Source organism: Protopterus annectens, chromosome 9.part0, assembly GCF_019279795.1.
Source record: "Protopterus annectens isolate FY-2018-M chromosome 9.part0, PAN1.0, whole genome shotgun sequence".
NCBI classification, from domain to species: domain Eukaryota; kingdom Metazoa; phylum Chordata; order Ceratodontiformes; family Protopteridae; genus Protopterus; species Protopterus annectens.
The window spans coordinates 1,895,105,951-1,895,118,969 of NC_056743.1; the positions used below are offsets into that span (position 1 = coordinate 1,895,105,951).

General features: G+C 35.9%; 1 protein-coding gene across 1 annotated transcript in view; it reads left to right on the plus strand.

Annotated features, from left to right (window-relative positions):
- LOC122810818 (complement C3-like) overlaps positions 1-13,019 on the plus strand; it is a 1,708,896-nt gene that overhangs the window by 721,932 nt on the left and 973,945 nt on the right. The gene's annotated exons all lie outside the window — the stretch shown is intronic.

Sequence of the window (13,019 nt, forward strand, 5' to 3'; positions counted from 1 at the left end):
ACCCCCTGAAAAAAGGCCTCGGGCCTACTTGGAGTAACCTGCTCAGCAAAGGGTAAATACATAAACAATTTTAATTCATACTTTAGAAAAAAATGAGCAAGTGCAGGAATAGCAATACAATGCTAAACAAGCAGCATGGAGAGCCAGGTTACTACACATGTCACTGTCAGTATATCAGTAACACAAGTTACCAGATTTTTGATTTTTGATTGAGTTACCAGTTTTTTGATTTTTTTGTTTCTTTTTGTCATTTTTTTTGTCCATGTTGTCTGATGGTCATCAGAGCCTTTCTTTTTTTCCAAAATGTTTTTATTCATTTTATAACACAATAACCAGTATAGTAATAAGAAAAACAAATAAACTATATGCAATGTTCATAACAACTAAAAAAGCAATATACATAGGAGAACGCAATATTTCTCTAACAGATTAAACAATTTTATACAAGCAATTAAATGATGAGTCATGTTGTTAGTCCTTGCTTTTATAGTAGCAATCTCATTCTTACAAATGTATTTCACAAGATGAATAAACTCAACTTTAAAGACAGGAGTGGATTGGGATTTCCAATTTTTAGTAACAATTTTCCTTGCTATAGAGAGGATAGACCATAGCAAAAATGTTTGGTTTTAGGAATGACTTCAGTAACAGGAACATTGAAAAGGATAAGGGAGTCATAAATTATACAGTTGTCATTCCACAGAGCTTTACAAAGATAGTTAAAGTCTAACCAAAATGGGGACATTATTTCAATTAACAACCATGTGTATCCAGTCAGCATTGGGGTGGCCACATCGCCAGCATTTCATCTCATCTTTCTTGTACATTATTGCTAGTCTTTGTGGGGTGAAAAAACATCTGTGTAAAAATGTCCATGTGTATACATGCCAGAACAGGGAAGATGTGGATTCCTTCACTGACTGTAAACAAACTTTTTTTATCTTTTCCTGAAAATACTTGTCTTTTAACTTCACTTGAATAATAAGAAAAAGAAACATCTGTTTTGCTAAAATCATTTTTGAGAATTTTATAAATAACAGATATGTATGAAGTGTTCTTGGGTGAGCTATTAATAATTGTTGAGCTGAAGTCCAAGATTTTTAAGTTACTCTTATTGCATGCCTCTAATGAGGGCACAAGCTAAGTATGTACAAAATCCTTACAAGTATGGATGTCCAGCCAACTGCAATTTTGCAAACTATATCTGCTGATCAAATAGTCTGCAGAACTTATTTTATTAGCTGAGAGAAACTGATTCCAATATAATAGGTCGCCCTTCTTAAATTCTAACATTTTCTGAGTATCAAAAGATATCATTCATTTGTGTAAGCAATAGGAAACATAATTATTAATAAATTCTTAACAGATTAAAAAACATGAGCTTTTTAAACAGCAGCAAAATTTGTTTATAAGATGTGTGAGAACAAGTTTTAACCTTTCACTTTGAATGTATATTTTTAAAATTCATATAAAGATGTTTGTATGTATTTGAGTATATGGTTCAAGCAATGTCATATTATTATTATTATTATTTTGAAGTAAGGTTTCATGTATTGATTTCCAATATGATGTATAAGAAGTATTATTCCAAAGCAACACTATGTTAATAAATGCAGAGTTTAAATAAAAATCAGTATTTGGAAACCCTATACCCCCTTCATCCCAGCTTGTGGTGTGCCAGAGAATAAAAATTCTTGTTTTTTTGGGATACCAAAGGAAGTTACATAATATAGCAATAACCCACACCTGGGTGTGGGTAATGCTGGATTTACCCATGGTTGGCGTGGTTTGGTCGCCCTCGGGACCAAACAAAGCCAACCGTGGGTAAATCCAGCATTACCCACACCCAGAAGTGGGTTATTGCTATTATACAATGACATTATTTAAGAAAAAAACAATTACTTTTCTTAAATAATGGCATTGTATAATGCCTCCTTCCTGCCCTTCCGCAGCTGTTTGGTATTCCGTGGCAGTTCTGATGTACTGCGCATACCTACACAGTACATCAGAGCTGTGGGCAAAAGCAACAGAGAAAGCAAGATCTCCATTGCTTTTTATTGTTTCACTATGTTAAATGGGTTTAACATAGCGAGACAGCTTAAAAAAAGCAACAGAGAATCTCCGTTGCTTATTTTAAAGCTGTCTCGCTATGTTAAACCCATTTAACATAGCGAGACAGTTTTGAAAAAAGCAATGGAGAAAGCAAGATCTCCGTTGCTTTTTACAAACTGTTTCACTATGTTAAATGGGTTTAACATAGCAAGACAGCTTTAAAATAAGCAACGGAGATTTCCGTTGCTTATTTTAAAGCTGTCTCGCTATGTTAAACCCATTTAACATAGTGAGACAGGTTTTAAAAATAAGCAGTGGAGAAAGCAAGATCTATGTTGCTTTTTACACACTGTGTCACTATGTTAAATGGGTTTAACATAGCGGGACAGCTTTAAAAAAAGCAATGAGGTTCTCCGTTGCTTTTTGTAAACCTGTGTTGCTATGTTAAACTCCTTTAACATAGCGCAACAGTGTTTTCTAAAGGATTTATACTAATGGAAAAAGTCTGGGCGACCGGACCTTTTTCCATTAGTATAAGTCGATTTACAACATGCACACTGGCCAGTCAGTGTGCACGTTTTGGAATATTAATGGGGGGGGGTCATGGTATAATACGTTATTAATTTTCTGTTTACTTTTGACAGGTAAAACAAATGATGCCAGCAGAAAGTTCCAAATATCCCAAAATGTATTGTTAGCGCTTTTGTTCATTCACAATCCACAATGAAGTTCATCCGACAAACATTTCCCAAGAACCATCACCCTTATAAAAGCCATTAATTTATACAATTAGATATTCAGTTAAAGAACCTTGTTTTAAAGCTGTAGTCCTGTTTTTATAAAACCATAAAACATTTTTGTAAAATTTCTGTAAAAACAACTTCTGTCCTTTATGAAATCACAACTAAGTATTAAAATTGTGGACTATCATAAAAAGACTTTTTTGGACCTATGTGTTCATCTTATTTTGAACAATATTACTGATGTCATGCACGTCAGTATATGTTAAAATATTCTGTCTCCAAAGATTTTAACTTCAGCATACATTTAATAGAGCAATGTTCGTTAAGCCCCAGTGGGGCATTAGCATTCATCCTTAACTGCCACAACAATTCCGATTCTTCTATCATTGAGCAGGTTAGTAAGAACATTAGGGGAGGACCATGGGAGCTAAAACTAGAAGAATCAAATAAAAACTAATTGAATATCTAATTGTATAATTAATGGCTTTTATAAGGGTTATGGTTCTTGGGAAATGTTTGTCTGAAGGAAAGAGTCCTTAGTTACAATACTGGATAAAATAGTAGCACAACAAACTTCGGACTCACCATGACCAGTAATAGATAAACTGTAAAGAACTTTATTAAACGGTAAGAGCTTTCGCGTATCTCCTGATACGCTTCCTCAGACCATAAACATTAAAATGAAACCTTATGGTTATATAGTCAGTAACAGTCTCATAATTCAACGTATCAATTAATCAATTATACAATTAAGCAGTTGCAATCAACAGCATATCAAGAGAATCTTAAAACTTTTTTCATTCACTTCACAAGTAAGCTACAGAAGCTGGAATCTTAACTGCTTAAAATTGCCTTTACTGTCGACTGTCATGTTTTTAAACAAAACATATTTCATTCAATGAAAAGTTCTGATGTGATATAAAAATATACATTATTACAGTAAGATAAAAACTTCTTAAAATTTACTGAACACTAAAGAAAGAATATAAATAAATATACATATGTAAATGAATAAATAAATATTTAGACATAAATAGAAGGAATTTGTAATTAAGACCCAATGAGCTATTGGCTATTGCTATAAGACTTTTTGCAGAATATAATCACATTTAATAAATAGTCATATTACTCATTTCAAGATCCTAAACAGTAGTATGCCAAATAGTTTATGTAAGTATAAATAAAAATAACAAGTAAACTAAAAATAAAATGCCTTATACATATAATACATTATAAATTGTAATTTGATTCTGAATGTCGAAACCTATCCAGATTAGAAAAACTTAATTTAATTTATTTATAATAAATATTATAAAAATTAAACATTAGAATTATGCATCAATTCATCTACGTGTATTAAGAAAAGACCTTAATGAGACATATGCATTCAAACCAGGAGAGTAGTGTCCCTTCAGTCTAAAAGTCCATTTTAATTCCTTTAATTCTAGGAGGTTCATATAATCACCACCTCTAGTATTTAGTTCTATGATTTGTAACACCCTAAACACAAAGGAGTGGTTAGGGAAAAGTTGGACATGTTTAGCTAGAGCATTCAATTCATTTTTATTCTTGATGTCATATTGGTGATTATAAATTCTATTTTTCAGCTTCCTCTTGGTCAAGCCTACATAAAACGCTGAACACTGTTCACAAGTAGCTAGGTATAGTAGACCCGAAGAATCACATGTAGCTTGGAATCTAGGTTTAAAAGAATAGGCCAACTCTGGATGTACAAACTTTTGATCTTTAGTTTCATTTTGATTAAAGTTAACATGTCTTAAGATGTGAAGAAGATTCTGTTCCAGCTGTCTGTTAGACTAGTAATTGAGTTTATAAGTTGTTGGTAATTAGATGCGAGTAATTTTTTATAATTAGATTCAATAATGATACCTTAATATTTAATATGAGTGCCCTCCCAGTTTATGTCACTTTTTGAGCTAAGTTTCATAGTAACATTTTTATTCACTAGAAGTGCCTGAGTTTTGTTGTAATTGAATTTTGGACCAGAGATGTTTGCAAAGAAGTCTAGCTTATGTAACAGGTGATCTATTGAATTTTCAGTATCATTATAAGTTATTAGTAGGTCATCAGCAAACAGCTGTATCTTGGGGGATAATTTGTCAGGCACTTTATATCCTTTAACACTGTCACTATTTCTAACATAATTTGTAAGAGGCTCAATAACCAGGCCAAAGAGTAGCGGGGAGAGGGGGCACCTCTGTTTAGTACCTCTTAATATTTTGAATGGGACAAATAGATAAGATGCAGTGTTTATATAGGCTATGGACTTTTCATATAGTTTTTTAATTAATTGTATAAAGTTTGGGGATAAATTGTATTTTTGCAGAGCTTTAAACAGATATGTCCAACTGGTTTACTATTGAAATTGCGAACGGCACTTGGGCGGCAGTCGGATAGTCGAACGTATAAGGTCGTAAACAAGGATGTCGAAGACAAAATAATCAATCTAGGAACGGTTTTAACATGGGTCGAGGTAGGTGTTCAGTATTATTCCCTACTACAAACATCTTCCCTACCTCGACCCATGTTAAAACCGTTCCTAGATTGATTATTATGTGTTCGACATCCGTGTTTACGACCTTATACGTTCGACTATCCGACTGTCGCCCAAGTGCCATTCGCAATTTCAATAGTAAACCGTCCAACTTAGGGATTTAAAAGTGTTATCTATATCAAAGCTTAAAACAGAAAGTTCATTTTTTTCTTGTTTGCTAAGTCTGTTAAAGACAGTAATCTAATTACATTGCCTTGTACATTTCTGTTTTTGATAAACCTGGTTTGGTCTTCATGAATTAATATTGAAAGAGTATTATTTAATCTGTCTGCTAAGATAGACATGAATATCTTGTAGTCAATGTTAAGCAGACATTGGCCTGTGAGATGTACAAAGGTTGAGCTCTTTATTTGGTTTTAAGATGGGAGAGATAAAAGAATATTTCCATGAGGGAGGGATGTTTGCTGTAGTTCTAACTTCTTGGAATGCATTGAGTAAGATTTTCAAGATGTTATCAGATAAGAGTTTATAAAATTCCAGAATAAGACCATCCAGCACTGGTGCCTTTTTTGTCTTAATTTTTTTTATTTGTTCCTTTAATTCTTTAAAGGAAAAGGGTTTATCTGTGTTATTAATATTGTGTTTGGATAGTTTCTTTCGAATATTATTAGCAAGAAAGTTGTCTATATTTTTATCACTTCTAGATGAGTTATTAATATTCTTGTAATGGTTTTTAAAACATAATAAAATATTTTTAGATCTGTAACTTTAATAGTCTGATTATTTTGAGTGTATATTATTTTTATATAACTTTTCTCATTTAAATATTTAGATCTAATTGCAATCCTGTGCATACTCTTGGGATTAATTGAGTATGATTGTAATCTGATTTTTTCCAGATTTATTGATATGTTATACTGCATGATAGCCTGACATTCCTTGTTTAGTTTAAATATGTCAGCTAATGCAGATTTGTCATTTATTGTCAGTTTTAGTTTTAGTTCAATTTTTTTTTGCATGTCTACCAGTTTTTATCCCACTCTTTCCTTTTATTTATATATCAGGTTTTGACTTTACCACCCAAGGCTACCTTTAAAGTGTCCCACATGATCATATCTGAAATCTTTCCACTATTTCTGGTGTCTAGGTAAAGCTTTATTTCATCTAGAAACCAGTCTTTAAATCCTTGTACTGTTACTAGATAAGCAGGTAGTCTTTGGCAGAAGTTTAAGGGATCAGCATTAAGTATTACATTGAATGTGATAGCATTGTGGTCAGACATAGGACATGATGTCAGCACTACATTATTAGTTTTGGCCAGAAAAGAATGGGTTACAAAGACTTTGTCTTGTTGGTCTGCGTGCCAAATCTGTAGGTGTAGTGAGAATACTTCAGGGAGGATAATATATTTATACCGTCAATGTCAATTAGGTTTCTGTCTTTTATGTAATTGTTAATTGTTCAAGTGCTTGGAAACACGGGACATCTTGAAGGGCTTAGAGCTTGTGGTATCAGTGGAGGACAAGATACAATTAAATCAAATCAATTAAAAAAAAAAATTAAAATACAATTAAAATCACCTGCTAATAGTAACTCATTTTTTCACAGTTTTAGTCCCAATACTCAGTATCCAGTAGGTGTTTGCAAAAATGTACATCTTTTTATCTAGTTTTAGTATGGCTACAGCAAGCATACCATCATTGCTTGAGTACATGTCAACTATTTCTGGAATTCTCAATTGATTTTCTGTGTAAAATTAGGACACCTCTTCTTTTGTGGTTTTAGTTTGAACTTACCAAAATCTTATAATCCTTGAAGTTTAATTTCTTTAGATCTTCTATTATTAAGTGTGGGATTCCTGAATGAATGCAGGATCTGCTCTATGTAGCATTAAATATTTGTTGACACTACTCCTTTTCATGGACTTGTTCAAGCCATTAATATTAATAGCTATGTTAAAGGCCGGTAATCAAAGAGCCTGAATCCTCACCACTGGCACTGGAGAGGGACATTTATGTGTTACAAAATGGATGCACTCATTATTTCCAGATGCAGCTCTCTGCATTAAGCACCATTTCCCTTAAGAGCAGCCAGGGAACACTCTCTGTCCAGGGTCTAAGTTTCTCTTTCTGTCTCTCTCCAGGTCCCCAGTGGTACAGCTGTAGAGTTAAGTCCTCAGTCGAGTGTCCAAGCCAAGTCCTCCAGCACCCTCTCTGTGAAACCAGTGTTTCATGCCCCTGCTCCAAGTAGCTCACACACACACACACACACACACACACACACACACACACACACACACACACACACACACACACACACACACACACACACACCTAGGAAAGGATTGCACAGATTTTATTTTATTTATTCATTTATTTTATTTTATTTATTTATTTTACACTTGTTAACCAGGTTAGTCTGGCTGAGCTTTTGGCTCATTTTCCTCAGAGAACCGGGGAGAAAAGCTCCTCAGGACTAGAAAACAATTTATTAAATGTTAGTAACATAGTAGTAACAATCAGCTATAGGATTTTACAAGCAGAGACCTGGAAAGTAAAAAGCTCCTCAGGCAATTCAGTTATACTGAGTATTAACAATTGGCAGACAAGTATGTGAGTTGTTACAAACAAGGTTTTAAACAATTAGCAGAAGAGAATGTGACTAGTTACAAAATTATTTAAGCTGCTTAGAGCAACATGAGTTAATAGTTAGGCAGATGCTTATTTAAAGTGGGTCGGATCTAGTTGTACAGGAGTTTGTAAACAAGAAAGGAAAGTAAGAATGGCTAGTAGGAGATGTAGGGGAGGTAGAGTATAGCAGACAGACTAGACAGGTAGGTTGTTTTGAGACTTAAGAATTAAGAGTGGGTGGAGACAGAGGAAGGGAAGAGGTAGAAGAGGCAGGGGAATAGTGTTAGAGATACATTAAGAGTGAGGTGGTGAAATAGGTGAAAGGATGGTGGTTTCAGGGTGGTTGGCTACAATGGCAAGACCACTTTGTTTTTAGGTATTTCCTTGTGGCTAATTTGAAACTTTTGCTATGCTGGAGAGATTTTATTTCCAAGGGGAGTTGGTTCCAGGATGTAGCTGGGTTATAGTTATAGAGAAGGCAGCCTATTTTGGGTTTGGGTTTGTAGATGTTTAATAATTCTTGATTTGAGCTGCATAGCATCCTAGCAGGGAATATTTGGATATGATACTGGAGAGCTGGGGCAAAAGGAAGCTAGATAGTGTGGATGATTTGTAGTTGATATAGTTGGAGCAGCTGAGGGAATTCTAGCCAGTCTAGTTGCTGTAGTGTGACTTGTAGGTTTGGTTAGCTGCAAATCTGTCGATCTTATTATAGGTAGTTTCAAGCTTGGAAATAAGTGTAGAATTTAGGTTTATAGGTTAGGTCTAAGCTAAGTGCCCTTGCGAGCCATTGTAAGCCTAGCCAATTATCCCTTGTGAGACTCAAACCCTGCACCTTGTGTTTGTAAGGCAAACACCTTAACCATTAGGCCACCTTCCAATACGAATATGTGGCAGCTGTACAGGAGTGTTGGGAGTAATAAAGCCTGGGAGAGAGTTATCCGGGCAGTGTTAGTTAAGTATTTCTTGCTACGGAAAAGGTGTCCAAGTTTCTGATGAGTTCTTTTTACCGAGTTAGTAATATGGAGATCAAACTTAAGCTGATCATCTATTGTAATACCTAGCAATTTAGTACTAGATCCAGCTGAGATGATAGTGTTTGTGCAGGATAAGATGGTAAATGTACGTTTGAGTGTGGTGATGTTTTTAGGGAGGAAGAGTAGGAGCTTAGTTTTGTTTGGATTAAGTATTAGTTTGTTATCACTAAGCCAAGTTTACTAGCTATGCCCCCTTTTTTCCAGACAACAAGCTAGTTACACTGCCACCAGAAACTCCCAAGCCAGCTACTCCATGGCTCTTACAAGGGTACCTAATTATACTGAGTGAAATTAATATTAATACAAATGGTAATGTTGACCAGACAGCCAGGCTTTCAGGAGTGGCTTCATTGTCAAAAATAGATATAAGTATTGTAGTAGGTTAAATATTCTCTAAAAGACCAGCTACAATAAAAAGTTTAAATATATTTAATAATAAAAGAAAATGAAAATGTTAAATATCTATTTACCATAAATACCAGAGCTTCAATCACAGATACACAAAATCAGTACTTAACTAATCTTATATTTTCCTGATGGATCTAAAGAATTACTATTCCCAGGTCACTTACTAGAGCAAGACAAGATGAAGTAGATTATTGGTCTTCCTTCTTTGTCAATTTCCAAGAAAAGACTACCATGAAACTTCAGTCTCACCTAGTATTAAACATTATTTTTAGTTATGGATTACAGAATGACGTCACACACATCTGGTCATCTGATGTCTGGTTCACATGCAGCCCCCCCCCCCCCCACACACACACACACACAGAGCCTATCTAAGATCTTCTGCAGCTCCTGGAAGTCATAAAACCATAAAACACTTCCACCCTTCCTACTGGAGCTACTAAACCATATTTATTGCAGACACTGCATCCTGTCTTCATTCAAAACTGTGAGATAACATCTTTATGGCCTAGGCCCAGTAATTTAATTTCTTACTATTTTTTTAAAGTTTTATATTAATCTCTTCTCTTCTAGTATCCTATGTTAAAACATGCACATTTAAACAGGAACAATGATGCATGTATAGTTATTTTCCTGTCCAGCAGAGTACACTGTACATTCTTAGCAGAAGCAGCTTTACAAATACATTTTTCAACAAACGTATCTGTAGAAACCAGTTTGATATACAAATAACATAATTCTTTACAAAATTCCAGTTAGCTGTGCTGGGATATGTTACACATCCACTGCCCTATGTCTCCTGGCATAGCTGGCAATACCCTCACGTCATCACATGTTTTATCTGCCAGTTCATTCCCTTCACTGAGAAAGAGCCAATCAAGAGAGGTCATCATCTTTACAGCCATCAGGGGTGGTATAAAGCTTGTTGTTTTCTCTCAGTAATAACTGTGGGCCACACTCAGTCACTCGGTGAGGTACCAGGGAACGGAAATGTAGTGGGCTGCCTTTGAAAGATAACTCTGACTTCTACAGAGGGATTTCCCTCCAACAGTGTTGCCCCTTTCCCTTCAGCTCAAATAGTGTTCTTTCTAGTCTCCACCAAAATCCAAGACTTTCCCCGGTAGAGGTGAATACACCATGATCCTTCACTTCTTCTCTTGCCTGCCTGACCTCTACAGGGCTGTGGCTGCTAGACTAATGCTGGTAATGTGAGTGCCAGTGGGGCCTCTATTGCTCTTTGGCACAGAGCCAGACACCAGTAGCATAGGTTAGCTGGGTGATGATTGGTATAATATGTGCCACCTTGTTTATAGGTATTAGTAGGTGGTTAGAGAAGGACACAGACTTAGAGTGCTCATATACCATACAGCTAATACAGGACAGCCACCACTATGTATGACCCTTTGTTTTCCTTAGAGAAGATCCTGAGCAGTGCAAGCACAGTGAATAGTTACATACAGGCCTCCTACCTTACGGTTCTTCAGTACAGGTACAGTGATTAGTTACAAACAGGCCTGCTATGGTTCTTCAGTGCAAGCAAAGTGATCAGTTACAAACAGACCTGCTACAGTTCTTTAGTACAAGCAAAACAATCAGTTACAAAGAGGTCTGCTATGAATCTTCAGTGCAAGGTGACTGCAGATATTATTGGCTCCTCTGACATGCCCTAATAATATCATTTTAGGAAGTTTTCTCCATGGATGTAGGACAAAACAGCTTTTAGTAAAACAAACAGCTTCAGAAAGTTCTGTTGTTGTTGCAGCTCATTTGCCACTTGTTTATATGTGTTTTATATGCCAGTAAATATGGATGGTACAAGGCTGTCAGGATCATACCATTTAAAATACAATAAGTAAAAGAGTCATAATAAAAAGCAGTCTGAAGCTGGCCTAAACTAATGTAAACCTGCAGCCAAGATACTTCTGTAGCAAAATGACAAACCTGCAGCCCAGATATTTCTGTAACAAAATGACAAACCTGCAGCCCAGATATTTCTGTAACAAAATGACAAACCTGCAGCCCAGATACTTCTGGAACAAGAAGACAATCCTGCAGCCCAGATACTTCTGGAACAAGAAGACAATCCTGCAGCCCAGATACTTCTGTAACAAAAAGATAAACCTGCAGCCCAGATACTTCTGTAACAAAATAACAAACCTGCAGCCCATATACTTCTGTAACAAATGACAAACCCTTCAGCCCAGATACCTCTGTAGTAAACTGATAAACCTGCAGCCCAGATACTTCTGTAACAAAAAGATAAACCTGCAGCCCAGATACTTCTGTAACAAAAAGATAAACCTGCAGCCCAGATACTTCTGTAACAAAATAACAAACCTGCAGCCCAGATACTTCTGTAACAAAAAGACAATCCTGCAACCCAGATACTTCTGTAACAAATGACAACCCTGCAGCCCAGATACTTCTGGAACAAGAAGACAAACCTGCAGCCCAGATATTTCTGTAACAAAATGACAAACCTGCAGCCCAGATACTTCTGGAACAAGAAGACAATCCTGCAGCCCAGATACTTCTGTAACAAAAAGATAAACCTGCAGCCCAGATACTTCTGTAACAAAATAACAAACCTGCAGCCCATATACTTCTGTAACAAATGACAAACCCTTCAGCCCAGATACCTCTGTAGTAAACTGATAAACCTGCAGCCCAGATACTTCTGTAACAAAAAGATAAACCTGCAGCCCAGATACTTCTGTAACAAAAAGATAAACCTGCAGCCCAGATACTTCTGTAACAAAATAACAAGCCTGCAGCCCATATACTTCTGTAACAAATGACAAACCTGCAGCCCAGATACTTCTGTAACAAAATGATAAACCTGCAGCCCAGATACTTCTGTAACAAAACAACAAGCCTGCAACCCATATAATTCTGTAACAAATGACAAACCTGCATCCCAGATACTTCTGTAACAAAATGATAAACCTGCAGCCCAGATACTTCTGTAACAAAATGACAAACCTGCAGCCCAGATACTTCTGTAACAAAAAGACAATCCTGCAACCCAGATACTTCTGTAACAAATGACAACCCTGCAGCCCAGATACTTCTGTAACAAATTACAAACCTGCAGCACAGATACTTCTGTAGCAAAATGATAAACCTGCAGCCCAGATACTTCTATAGCAAAATAACAAACCTGCAGCCCAGATACTTCTGTAGCAAAATGATAAACCTGCAGCCCAGATACTTCTGTAACAAAATAACAACCCTGCAGCCCAGATACATCTGTAACAAAATGACAAACCTGCAGACCAGATACTTCTGTAGCAAAATGATAAACCTGCAGCGCATATACTTCTGTAACAAATGACAAACCAGCAGCCCAGATACTTCTGTAACAAATGACAAACCTGCAGCCCAGATACTTCTATAACAAAATAACAAACCTGCAGCCCAGATACTTCTGTAGCAAAATGATAAACCTGCAACCCAGATACTTCTGTAACAAAATAACAAACCTGCAGCCCAGATACTTCTGTAGCAAAATGATAAACCTGCAACCCAGATACTTCTGTAACAAAATGACAAACCTGCAGCCCAGATACATCTGTAACAAAATGACAAACCTGCAGACCAGATACTTCTGTAGCAAAATGATAAACCTGCAGCC